The sequence below is a fragment of the Neofelis nebulosa genome, chromosome 16 (assembly GCF_028018385.1).
Source record: "Neofelis nebulosa isolate mNeoNeb1 chromosome 16, mNeoNeb1.pri, whole genome shotgun sequence".
Taxonomy (NCBI): domain Eukaryota; kingdom Metazoa; phylum Chordata; class Mammalia; order Carnivora; family Felidae; genus Neofelis; species Neofelis nebulosa.
In genome coordinates, this window is record NC_080797.1 from 41,054,988 (window position 1) to 41,068,657 (window position 13,670).

The following is a 13,670-nucleotide window of genomic DNA, read 5'->3' on the forward strand; positions in this document are numbered from 1 at the left end:
ACAAGAAATCAAGAATGATTTTCCACCATTTATAAAAATAGTGAATGTTGATTTCTTTTAAAATCATCTTTTAAAATTCTCTCTGTTCATAAAAGTCCCAATTTTAAATGTGTTATTATATCTTGGTTTGGAAATGTACATCTGCCACCCTCATTTAAAATACTAATGATGGGGGCAGGGGAGCGCCTGGGTGGCTCAGTCGGGTAAGCACCCGACTTCAGCTCAGGTCATGATCTCACAGTTTGTGAGTTCAAGCCCCACATGGGGCTCTCTGCTGTCCTTGCCGAGCCCACTGTCTCTCTCTCTCTCTCTCTCTCTGCCCCTCCCCCACACTCGCGCACGCTCTCTTTCTCTCTCAAAAATAAAGAAACATTATAAACAAACGAACAAACTGATTAAAAATTGAAAAAAAAAAAAAAGAGAAGTATAAAATGGGGGACTAACTTGATACGAGAGACTATGGGAAAACCTTCCTGAGACATTTGAGCTGAGACCTGAAAGATAAATAAAAATTCATCAAGCAAAGAGAGGCTGAAAGAAACCAAGGGCATCCAGAATGGCCAAGCTCAAAGACAAGTTAAAGAGGATGGCTGGAGATGAGGCTGGACAATTAAGGACCAAATCCTACAGGACCTTGCAGAATACTGGATCATATCAGAGATACTGAACTCCACTCCTCCTTTGGAAAGCTCAGTGTGAGACCATATGGGAAATTCAATGGAGGGAGCTGAGGGAGTTTGAGAGGAGAACCAGGGTGTGTAAAGGGAGAGAGACCAAAGGTCACCACAATAGTCCAAATGAGAGAGGATTATGAACAGTGGCAGGGAGAATGGAGACAAGGATGAATTCAAGATAATTTGTTGGAGGGAAAATATACACAATTGGTGACTGAAAGAACGTAAGGGAGAAGAGAGAAGGAAAAATGAGGAAAGAAGACCGATTTCCAGCTTAACCAATGATGGAGCTGGTGATATTGCTTATCTGAAATAAACAAAGCTACAATAGCCAAATTATGGAAACAGCCTCACTGTCCATCAATTGAAGAATGGATAAAGAAGATGTGGCATATATGTATACACTGGAATATTACTCAGCCATAAAAAAAAGAATGAAATCTTGCCATCTGCAACAACATGGATGGAGGTAGAGAATATAATGCTCAGTGAAGTAAGTCAGAGAAAGACAAATACCATATGATTTTACTCATATGTGGAATTTGAGAAACAAAATGAGCAAAGGGAAAAAGAGAGAGAGGCAAACAAAGAAACAGACTTGGTAACACTTGTGATGAACACCGGGTCATGTATGGAAATGTCGAATCATTATATTGTACACCTGAAATTAATATTAAGCTGTACATTAACTGGAATTTAAGTAAAAACTAAAACAGCAAAGGAAGTAGGTAAAAGTTAATATAATACAATTGATATATATTTTTTTAATGTTTATTTCTGAGAGACAGACAGAGCATGAGCGGGGGAGGAGTAGAGACAGAGGGAAACACAGAATCTGAAGCAGGCTCCAGGCTGTCACCACAGAGCCTGACTTGGGGCCTGAACACATGAACCGTGAGATCATGACCTGAGCTAAAGTCAGATGCTTAACCAACTAAGTCACCAGGTGCCCGTAAAATTGATTTTTTTTTAATTGATTAAGGCAACTGCCCCTTGGGATTTTTATTTGTAAATAAGTTATCTCATTATTTGGAGTGTAACTAGCACAACCCACCTGCAGGTTAGCAATATGGATCACAGGCTTTAAAGAATGTATGAGAGCCGTGTTATTTTTCATATATTCTTTAAGGACTTTGTTATATGTAGTATGATCCTAAATTTATATACTGAAGGAATAAATAAGCAAAAGAAAAGATGTGGAAGCATATATTAAAATGCTCATAGTGGCTATTTAGCAGTGGTGGGATTAAAAGTGATTTTATCTTTTTTAATAGCCCTTATCCTTAAGTAGCCTAAAGTTGCATTGTTTGTTGGGGGTTTTTTCGTACAATAAATATGTATTATTTACATATTTTAAAAGAATAAAGGAAAGTGGAAAAACGCATACTGAAGGCCTATACCTCCTCAATGGTAGTGAAGCTAAACATGAACCTTCATTTACATTTCAGCTTAGAAAGTTGCCAAATTAAACATTAATATTACCGCTTAACTAACCAAAAATGATTATGGGTGCTTTTCTAAATACAATTAATCAAAACCATACTCTGAAATAGGATACTGAGAGAGGAAAAATCAGTGTGAAGGGAGAATTCCACTTTAATTATATACAGTTCATGCTATATGCCATGACCTTACACTAGATCTGTTGAAGTCGAAAGTTACAATACAGGGTGGAGTATGTCAGCACTAAGATATAGAAGTGTGGATCCATCCCAGAAAGACTCTAAAAAGAATGTAGAAAATAGATTCATTTTATAGATATCATTCTTTCCTATAAAGGTACTTATAAGAGAGTTCCAATTACAACTAGATTTCCTTTTATCAACCCAAATCTGCATCTAATGCTGTATTTTTACAGGTCTTGAGGCTTTATCCCAGCCGGAGACATTTTGAAGGAGGGGGAGGGGAAGTAAGTACATGCTCAAAAACAAAGTAAATGGATACTAAAAAGAAGCCTATTGGCAGGGTGCCTGGGTGGCTCACTTCGATTAAGTGACTTTGACTCTGGTCATGATCTCAAGGTTCATAGGTTCGAGCCCTGTGTCGGGCTCTGTGCTGACAGCTCAGAGCCTGGAGCCTGCTTCAGATTCAGTCTCCCTCTCTCTCTGCCCCCTTCCCTGCTTGCACTCTGTCTCTCTCTGTCTCTTTCTCTCTCCCAAACATAAACAGTATATATTATTTTAAAAATAGAAGCCTATGGGCATTCATAATTGATTAAGTGTGACTTTACTTCTTGCCAGTGGAATAACTTCATGAAGCTGGTCTGCCTCCACTACATTTAGCAAATGCTGGGGTTAGGGCAATATCAAAATCAAGGCAGGAGAAGGGCAGTTTTTCAAATTACAAAAGCATCCAACCCTGGAAAACTCTAGCTACTCCCCTCCAGCACGGGAGTCTGTCAGAGCTACTCAGGTATGTTGCTGTGGAGTACACATCCCTCCCTTCACCCCTTTTTGTCTCCCTCTTTATGTCCTCTGTCACCAACACACTTCTTTAAAAAAGTGTGCGGTGGGGAGAGTAAGAGCCCATGCATACATGGCTTTTTTTTTTAGCATGTATGATAAATCCCTCTTCACTAGATACCCTTTGCCCCTCTCAATTACTAATCAACCAACAACACTGACATTAACTTCAGACACAACTCTCCTGAGACCAACTAGACACTGTTAAAAAAACAAAAACAAAAAACAAAACAAAACAAAAACTCCATAGACAATACAGACTTATGTTAGGATCTAAAAAGAATAAGCTTTGTGATGAAGCAAAATGGTTTCAAGTCCAGATGGCCTATAGGGGCTGTTTTTCTCCACTGTTGTGGAGAAAAAAACAAATGAATACTTTGAAAAGCTAAGCTCACCAAGTTTAAAAAAAAAAAAAAACAAAAACCCTAGGGACTGTTCCTAATTGGAGTAAAGATTCAAGAGCCAAAAAAAGAAAAGCCCTTTAAAATAGTAACTTTGAGGGGCGCCTGGGTGGCTCAGTTGGTTGAGTGATCGACGTCGGCTCAGGTCATGATCTCACAGGTTGTGAGTTCGAGCCCCACGTCGGGCTCTGTGCTGACAGCTCAGAGCCTGGGGCCTGCTTCAGATTCTGTCTCCCTCTCTCTCTGCCCTTCCCCCACTCATGCTCTGTCTCTCTCTGTCTCAGAAATAAATAAACATTTAAAAAAATATATTTGTTTGGGGTACCTGGGTGGCTCAGTCAGTTGAGCGACTGACTTCAGCTCAGGTCATGATCTCGCAGTTCATGAGTTTGAGCCTCACGCTGGACTCTGGCTGACAGCTCAGAGCCTGGAGACTACAGCCTGCTTCGGATTCTGTCTCCCTCTCTCTCTCTGCTCCTCCCCTGCTTGCACTCTGTCTCTCTCTCTCTCTCTCTCTCAAAAATAAAAATAAATAAAATAAAATAATTTTTAAAAACTATTTTTATGAGACAACTGAGAAATGTGTATACTGATTAAACATTAAATATTATTAAGAAATCATTTATTGGGAACCTGAGTGGCTCAGTTAGTTAAGCGTCCAACTCTTGATTTTGGTTCAGGTCATACATGAGCTCATGGTTTCTGAGACTGAGCCTCTCTCTGTCCTCTCCCCTGCCTCTCAAAATGAATAAATAAACTTTAAAAAAAAGAAATAATTTGGGACGCTTGGGTGGCTCCATCAGTTGAGTGTCCGACTTCGGCTCAGGTCATGATCTCACAGTTCGTGAGTTGGAGCCCCACGTCGGGCTCTGTGCTGAAAGCTCAGAGCCTGGAGCCTGCCCCTGCTCACGCTCTGTGTCTCTTTGTCTCTCAATAATAAATAAATGTTAAAAAATTAAAAAAAAATTTTTTTTAATCAAATAAGTATGTACAAAGGCACATGTACAAGAATATTCATTGAAGCACTATTTGTAATAAAAGCTAAAAACTGGAAGGTAATTCAATGTCCATCAACAGATAGTGGATAAATACATTATGACAGAGGCATATGATAAAAACTATGTAATTAGAGAGCTGGGGTGAGGATGGGGCTAAAATGGGGGAAAAGTGGAAGTCTAAAAGAACTAGTAAAAGTTAGTAGTAACATCCCTAATACATCCCCAGTGCCATCCCAGAGCACCCAGGTGGTTCTTCTGTCCACCTACACAGGAAGTGTGTTTTCAGAATAAACTCAGTAAGAGAGATGCTAGACAAGGAAATACCGGTAACAAATAGGTGCCAAATGGAAAGAAATGAAGTAAGTAAAAATCTACATACCAAGTAGCAATACTGACCGTCCCCTTCCCATTCCTGCCCTCACCCAGATTCTCAAGTGACTCGGCTTCTCTACCACTCACTCCCCCTGAGAATATCTTTCCTTGGCAAAACTCAAATACCTCTGAGATATAAGACCATGGGATACTGAAATCTGGGTTCCCAATAGGCAATAAACTGCTTCCAGATACACAAAGCTTCTGGCCCTCCTTTTTTTTAGTGCCTCACGCTTATAACATGAAGAGATAATTAAGGGTTATCAGGCACTTGAAGCTCAAACCTGAAAGAGACCAAAACTATCAGAAAAAAAATGGGACTCTGAGGAAACAGACAAAACAGGGAACAAATGAAAACTATAATTAATATACTCAGAGACCAAAGAAAACTCACTGCATCCATGAAACCGGAACAGTATGCTATTTTTAGAAAGAGGTGGGGGCAGGGGAAGAACAAGAACAAGGAAGAGCTCTTAGAGATTATAAAAGTATGAACTGAAGAATAGAGCACTTTAGCCTATCTTCCGTGTACAAACTATACCTTAGGTAATTGAACAGTTGATAAGGGAGAAGTTCTCTTTTATAAGAAAATCAGGTAAAAATGCTGAAGGAATAACTGAGTTAGAATAGCACCATTTCCCAATCCTTAATGAAATAATAGGGAATATCCAGTCACCATTCAGATTTTCCTGGTTATCTCATGAATGTTCATAGCCAGGATCCAAAGTCCCTATGTTGCATTTGGATGATACATCTCTTAGGACTCTTAAAGTACAGATTCCCCACGCTCACTTCAGCAGCACACATAAAACAGAGAGATAGGGGGTGCCTGGGTGGTTCAGCCGGTTGAACATCTGACTTCTGCTCTGGGATGATCTCACTGTCTTTGAGTTCGAGCCCCGAGTCGGGCTCTGTGCCGACAGCTCAGAGCCTAGAGCCTGCTTCAGATTCTGTGTCACCCTCTCTCTCTGCCCCTTCCCTGCTCATGTGCGCACTCGCTCTCTCTCTCTCTCTCTCAAAAATAAAAATAAAATAGAAACATACAGAGAAAATTAGCATGGCTCTGTGCAAGGATGACACACAAATTTCCGAAGCATTCCATATATTTATGTTAACTGTACTGGAATTAAACTTTTTTTAAAATAAAATTGGGGCACCTGGGTGGCTCAGTTGGTTAAGCATCTAACTCTTGGTTTCAGCTCAGGTCATGATCTCACGGTTCATGAGATCAAGCCCCACATCAGGCTCTGCTGGCAGTACGGAGTCTGCTTGGGATCCTCTCCCTCCTTCCCTTTCTAATCTCCCCCTGCTCTCTCTCGCTCTCTCGCTCTCTCTCTCTCTCTCTCTCAAAATAAGTAAGTAAAACTTTAAAATAAAATTTAAAAATTAAGTACAGGGGCATCTCGGTGGCTCAGTCAGTTGAGCATCCAACTCTTGATTTCAGCTCAGGTCATGATCCCAGGGTCATGAGATCAAGCCCACCTCTTGGGCTCCACGTTGAGCATGGAGCCTGCTTGGGATTCTCTCACTCCCTCTGTCCCTTTCCCCTGCTCACACACTTTCTCTCTCTCTCTCTCTCTCTCTCTCTCTCTCTCTCTCTCTCTCCCTCCCTCTCTCTGTCTCAAAATAAAAAAATTGGGACACCTGGGTGGCTCAGTCAGTTAAGCTTCTGACTTCAGCTCAGGTCATGATCTCACGTTTAGTGGGTTGGAGCCCCGTGTCGGGCTCTGTGCTGACAGCTTGGAGCCTGGAGCCTGCTTGGGATTCTGTGTCTCCCTCTCTCTCTGCCCCTCCCTCACTTGTATTCTGTCTCTCTCTCAAAAATAAACATTAAAAAAGAATTTAATAAAAATAAATAAAATTAAGATTAAAAATTAAGTACAGGTTCCCCAGTGACGATCATATAAGGGAATACTATAAAGCCACTGTAAAGTATAATTTTGATCTATTTAGTCATAGGTTGTTGCCAGTTATGAGTAAATGAAACTGAACAGGCAATTCACAGAAAAGGAAGGGAGAATAAATGTAAGAAAATATGCTCAACCACACTAGTGATCTGAGAAAAGCAAATTAAAACAAAAGCTTGTTTCACAAATATTAGATTAGAAACTAAAGCCAAAAAGTCTGAGTGTGTCAAGTGTTGGCAGATACAGGAAAGTAACTCTTACACACTCCCAGTTGGAATATAAATCACTACACCCCATTGACAAGTTCTGTGGCCATACCTAGTTAAGTTTACAAATATTCTAAAATCTGGCAGCTTATTTTAAAGTATGTATCTTTGAGAAGCTCTTACATGTCCACTGAATGTTACTTCAACAGAGTTTGTAGTACATAATGTGGTAATATATAACATAGGAAATAACTCAGAACTTTCATCAATAGAAGGATGGATAATGGCATATGGCACATTCATATGATGGTATGCACAGCAGTTAAAACAAAAGAACTAGATATATATGTATGTATCATCATAGACAGGTTAAAAAAAAAAACAATGAATAAACAAACTATAAAATTATATGAAAATGTAATAATATTTAGGGAAAAAATACTTATCCCAAAAAAATCCCAAAGCAATACGGCACATAATTTATAGATGATCTGTAGAAAATGTCTAAAAAAAAAAAAAAGATAAAATATACACCAAATTCATAGGTCACCTTTATTTTCCTTCCAGTACCACTGCCCTTCCAGAAGGCAACTTTACCTTTGTCTTTAATGTTCTGTATTTTAAAAAAAGTTTTTTTTAATGTTTATTTATTTTTGAGAAGGATTGAGACAGAGCGTGAGCAGGAGAGGGGCAGAGAGAGAAGGAGACACAGAATCCCAAGCAGGCTCCAGACTGTGAGCTGTCATCAGAGAGCCCGATGCGGGGTTCAAACTCAAGAACCGCAAAATCATGACCTGAGCTGAAGTCAAACACACAACCGACTGAACCAGCCAGGTGCCCCAATGTTCTGTATTTTTATTTATGATAAGTATCTTAAGTAAAAATAAACAGCTATGGGTGCCTGGGTGGCTCAGTCTGTTTAGCTTCCGACTTCAGCTCAGGTCATGATCTCACAGTTCAGGAGCTGGAGCCCTGCATTGGGATCTCTGAGCCAAAATCAAGAGTCAGATGCTTGGGGCTTCTGGGTAGCTCAAGTCAGTTAAACGTCCAAATTTGGCTCAGGTCATGGTCTCACAGTTTGTGGGGTTGAGCCCCACGTCATGCTCCTTGCTGACAGCTTGGAGCCTGCTTCAGGTTCTGTCTCCCTCTCTTTCTGCCCCTCCCCCACTCACAGTGTCTCTCTCTCTCTCTCTCTCTCTCTCTCTTTCTCAAATGTAAATAACCTATTAGAATAAATAAGCTCGGCAGGATAAAAGATCGATATACAAAAATCAAGTGTGCTTCTAAACACTTTCAATGATCAGAAAATGAAATTAAGCTGCAATTCAGTCAGCAGTGCATCTGACTCTTGATCTTGGGGTCATGAGTTCAAGCCCCACGTTGGGGGTAGAGTTTACCTTTAAAATAATTTTTTTTTTAATGAAATTAAGGAAACAATTCCATTTACGATTGTATCAAAAAGAACTAAATGCCTAGACATAAATTTAACAAAAAAAATGTAAAACTTTTATTCTAACAACAACAAAACATAGTTGAAAGAAACAAAATTTAAATAAATGGAAAGCCATCCCATGTTCGTGAATCAGGAGACCTAATATTGGTAAGATGACAATAGTCCTCAAACTGACCTACAAATTCAACAAAGTCCCTATGAAAATCCAAGCTGCTCCTTTGCAGAAATTGACAAACTGACCCTAAAATTCATATGGAAATTAGGGGGACCCAGAATAACCAAAGTAATCTTTATTTTTGTTTTGTTTTGCTTTTACCAAAGTAATCTTTAAAAAAACCACAATTGGAGGACATGCTCCTCAATTTCAAAACTTATTACAAAATGACAGTAACCAGGGCCCCTGGGTGGCTCAGTTGGTTAAGTGGTCAACTTCAGCTCAGGTCCTGATCTTACTGCTCGTGGGTGGGTTCGAGCCCCGTGTCAGGTTCTGTGTCTACAGCTCACAGCCTGGAGCCTGCTTCAGACTCTGTGTCTCCCTCTCTCTCTGCCCCTCCCCCACTCACACTCTGTCTCTCTCAAAAATAAATAAGCATTAAAAAAAAAAAAAAAATGACAGTAACCACAACAGGGTGGTATTGGCTTAAGGACAGATATATAGATCAAAAGGCTAGAATTAAGAGTCCAGAAATAAACCCTCAGATTTATGGTCAATTGTATTTCAACAAGGGTATCAAGAAAATTCAATGGGAAAAGAACAGTCTCATCAACAAATGCCACTGGAGAACTGAATTTCCACACGCAAAGGAATTAATCTGAACTCCACATATAAAAAGTAACTCAATGGGGCACTGGATTTCAGCTCAGGTCATGATCTCATGGTCATGAGATCGAGCTCCCTGTGGGCTCTTGGGATTCTCTCTCTGCCCCTCCCCCATTCATTTTCTCTCTCCTTCCCTCTCTCTCTCTCCCCCCCCCCCCCCCCCCCGCTTTCTCTTTCAAAATAAATAACTCAAAGGCCAACTGGCTGGCTCGGAATAGCATCCAGCTCTTGGGTCTCAGGGTCGTGAGTTTGAGCCCCACGTTTCAAACAGAAACTGGAACCCTTTGCCAGGGTTTCTGGAGAGATTGGTCCATATATCCATTCAGACTACTGTTAATTTAGGGGCGCCTGGCTGGCTCAGTCCAAAGGGAGTGCGGCTCTTGATTTCAGGGTCATGAATTCAAGCCCCACATTGGGTGAAGAAATTACTTAAATAAACTTAGAAAAAAATAAAGTAAAAAAAAAAACAAAAAACAAGTAAAAAGACAACCCACAGAATGGGAGAAAATATTAGCAAGTTATATATCTGATAAGAGACTTGTATATACATATAATGGAATATTATTCAGCCTTAAAAAGGAATGAAATTAGGATACATGCTACAGAGGGATGAGCCCTAAAAACATGTTAAGTGAAATGAGTCAGACACAAAAGGGCAAATATTTCCATTTACACCAAGTACCTAAAGTAGTCAAATTCGTAAGAACAGAAAACAGAACAATAGTTGCCAGTGGCAAGAAGGGAGAACCAGGAACTACAGTTTCGTTGGTATGGAGTTTCAATTTCAGATGATGAAAAAGTTCTAGAGATGGAAGGAGCTTCCAGTTGCACAATAGGAATGTATTTAATACCACTGAATTATGCACTTAAAAGTGGTTAAAATGATAAATTTTATGTTGTGTATATTTTATCACAATAAAAATTTTTAAGGAAAAAATATGTTGACAACTATATAAAGTGAAATTTTCACAGAAAGAAAAAATCAGGTTAATCTAATTAAATACATGCAGTCTGTTGAGGGAATGAAAATTTTCTTTTTTAAAAAATGTTTATGTTTCTTGAGAGAGAGACAGAGCCAGCAGGAAAGAGGCAGAAAGAGAGGGAAACAGAGAATCCCAAGCAGGCTCTGAGCTGTTAGCACAGAGCCCAACGTGGGGCTTGAACCCACAAACTGTGAGATCATGACCTGAGCCAAAATCAAGAATCAGACACTTAACCAAGTGAGCCACCCAGGCGCCCCAGAAATGAAAATTTTCAAAGTCAACAATATTAATACTATCAGTTGATTAGTATCACTAAGAAATGAAGTAGTCTTCATAACCATATTATTAAGAAAAAGCTGAAACACCAAAACATTTCTATCACAACTATCTTACTTTTTTTAAGCATATTCATTTATTTTTTGAGACAAAGAACACGTGAGTGGGAGAAAGAGAGGGAGAGATAGAATTCCAAGCAGGCTTTGCACTGTCCATGCAGAGCCTGACTCGGGGCTCGATCCCACAAACCATGAGATCACAACCTGAGCCGAAATCAAGAGTTGGACACTTGGGGCACCTGGGTGGCTCGGTCGGCTGTTTGTCTTGACTCTTGGTTTCAGCTCAGGTCATGATCTCATAGTTTCATGAGTTTGAGCCCCATGTCAGTCTCTGCATGGAGCCTGCTTGGGATTTTGTACCCCCCTTTCTCTGCAAACCGCCCCCCCCCCCACAATGGTGCTGTCACTGTCTTCTCAAAATAAATAAATAAACTTAAAAAAAAAAAAAGAGTTGGGACACTTAACTGACTGAGCCACCCAGGGGCCCCCCTATTGATGAGGGAGCATAAGACAAGCTGAGGCCCAAGCACAAGCTAGCATTACCCACCTCCCACCAGGTGGGGTATGTGTGACATTACTCAGGCACTCCAGGCTGCCCAAGGACAAAGGAAACAACAGAAAACAAATGGTTAAACTGATAGAGTCTCAGTATACAAATATCTTAGTAAATGACAAGAAAAAGGCAATCTTACCAATAGCCCAATCTCTAGAAACCTATAGACTCAGTTTCCTGGAGCCTCAGTATCACCCTCCCCTCCATAGTGATGTGGGGAACAAAGGCAAGAAGGAACTGGCAGACAAAATTAAGTTTCCTTATAACTTGCAGCCCACTGACAAATACTTAAGGCAGGCAGAGTGAAACATTTCTCCAGGAACTCCCTACTACCTCAATGTTAATGCTTTGCTAGAGGTAAAAACAACCTTGGCTTGACAATAGCCAGGCCTCCAGAAATCAGTGCATCTTGAGCATATGAAAATCTCTTTGGAAACTTCCCTTTTGACTTTACCTCCCTGAGCTCCACAGTTATTTGGGGAGCCACTCTTCACCACTCCATTGCAGCTCTTTCTGCCCTTGTGTCCTGTTTCATGCTTTAATAAAATCACCTTTTTGCACCAACGACTTCTTCAAGAATTCTTTCTTGGCCATCAGCTCTGAACCCCACCATCATCCCAAAACCTTATCACCTATCACATATTTCAATTAAAAATGTTTCTAGAATTTGTTACAGAAAATAAAATAAAATGTAAGAGGTTTCTCCACCAACAGAAAAAAGTTTCTAGAGTTTCATATATACTTACCTCCTTGAAAGAAGCATATCAAATAAAATGTAACCTTATGTTGATAAGAAGCATCATTATGAATCACCGTGAATCATGATTATAAGCCATACTGTATTATACAAAGTGATGCCGTCCAGATAAAAACCCAGATTTGACAATACCTGTCCCTTAATTTCTGACTCTTGATTATGTTAAACCTCAATTCTTGCTACCCCTATATGGCATAAGTACTAGTACATTCTTTTAAAGAACATATGGAAAACTAATATTTACTACTTAAATATACCAAAAAAATAAATGTCATGTTTTTGTAGTTTTCTGAATATGTTACACACTTTAAACCTCTCAGAGTTTTTTTTTGTTCAAAGATTTTATTTTTAAGTAATCTCTACACCGAACATGGGGCTCAAACTCACGACCCTGAGATCAAGAGTCGCATGCTCCACTACCTGAGCCAACCAGGTGCCCCAAGCCTCTCATGCTTTGGATCTGTGACACATAACCCAGTTAAATGCCACCCTGTCTCTGTGAAAGCTATCCCTCAGGTTGTTAGGCTTTTAGCATCTCGTATAAACAGGACTTGTTTAAAATGCTTACGTAAAGCTGCCCTACTTATTTACATTAGCCTTCCCACCAGACTATGAGCTCCTCGATGGCAAGACCCTAGACTATTCATTCTTGTACCTCACGTCTGGGCACAAAGTGTTTAATTAACATCTCTTTTACAAATGAGTAAATGAGACGGATGGATAGGTAGGTTGGTATCAGACATCCAGGTAACATTTAGTACTTAACCAAATGCCTAGAGCTTTGAAAAGCTCATTTTTCTTGTATAATCCTCACAATATTCCTGTAAGGAAGTTACTATTATTATCCTTATTTACAATTAAGAAATTGAGGTTTGGCATTAAGAAACTTGTCCATGCTTACAGAGTTAGAATGTAACAGAGCCAGGACTTGAACTAAGGCAATCTGACCCCACTGCCCTTGCCCCTGACCAGGGCACCTTTTTTCAAGTGTATTTATTTATTTAAGAGAAAGAGAGCCCACACAAGTTGGGGAGGAGCAGAGAGGAAGAGAGAATTCCGAGCAGGTTCCCCACCACCAGTGGAGAGCCCCATACAGGGCTCAAACCCACCAACCACAAGATTATGACCTGAGCCAAAGTTGGACGCTTAACTGACTAAGCCACCTAGGCATCCCTCTAACAGATACTCTGTTAATTTGCTGTTTACAACCTGGTGAGGGCTAAGAAACTATTTTATTTAAAATAAAGATACTATGAAAAAATAATAAAATAAAATAAAATAAAATAAAATAAAATAAGGATACTATGGGGGCACCTGGGTAGTTCAGTAGGTTAAGCATCATCAGACTTCAGATCAGGTTATGATCTCCTGGCTCTGAGTTCGAGCCTGGCGTTGGGTTCTGTGCTGACACCTCAGAGCTCAGAGCCTGGAGCCTGAAGCCTGCTTCAGATTGTGTCTCCCTCTCTCTCTGCCCCCTCCTCTGCGCACACTCTGTAGCTCTCTCTCTCAAAAATAAACAAACATTAAAAAAATTTTTTTTGATAAATAATAAAAAAATAAAATAAGGATACTATGAACAAGTACTTTGCCTTTAAGTGTTTATTCAGGAGGCCAAGATCATGAACTTTATTACACAGACTTTGAGATAGTCATTTTAGCTATTCAGAAATCTTTGTTCACTTCCTGGCCCTCAGCTAGCTTTGAGGTGGTTAACAACTGAGTAAATTACTAGATGAATTCCTATCCTAG

The 13,670-nt window shown here is 39.9% G+C and overlaps 1 protein-coding gene and 1 pseudogene across 2 annotated transcripts in view; one reads left to right on the forward strand and one right to left on the reverse strand.

The window, feature by feature from the left end:
• The window catches only part of SPAG9 (sperm associated antigen 9), a 133,709-nt gene that overhangs the window by 105,358 nt on the left and 14,681 nt on the right, over positions 1–13,670 (reverse strand). The gene's annotated exons all lie outside the window — the stretch shown is intronic.
• On the forward strand, positions 5,915–6,015 carry LOC131498604 (U6 spliceosomal RNA; annotated as a pseudogene).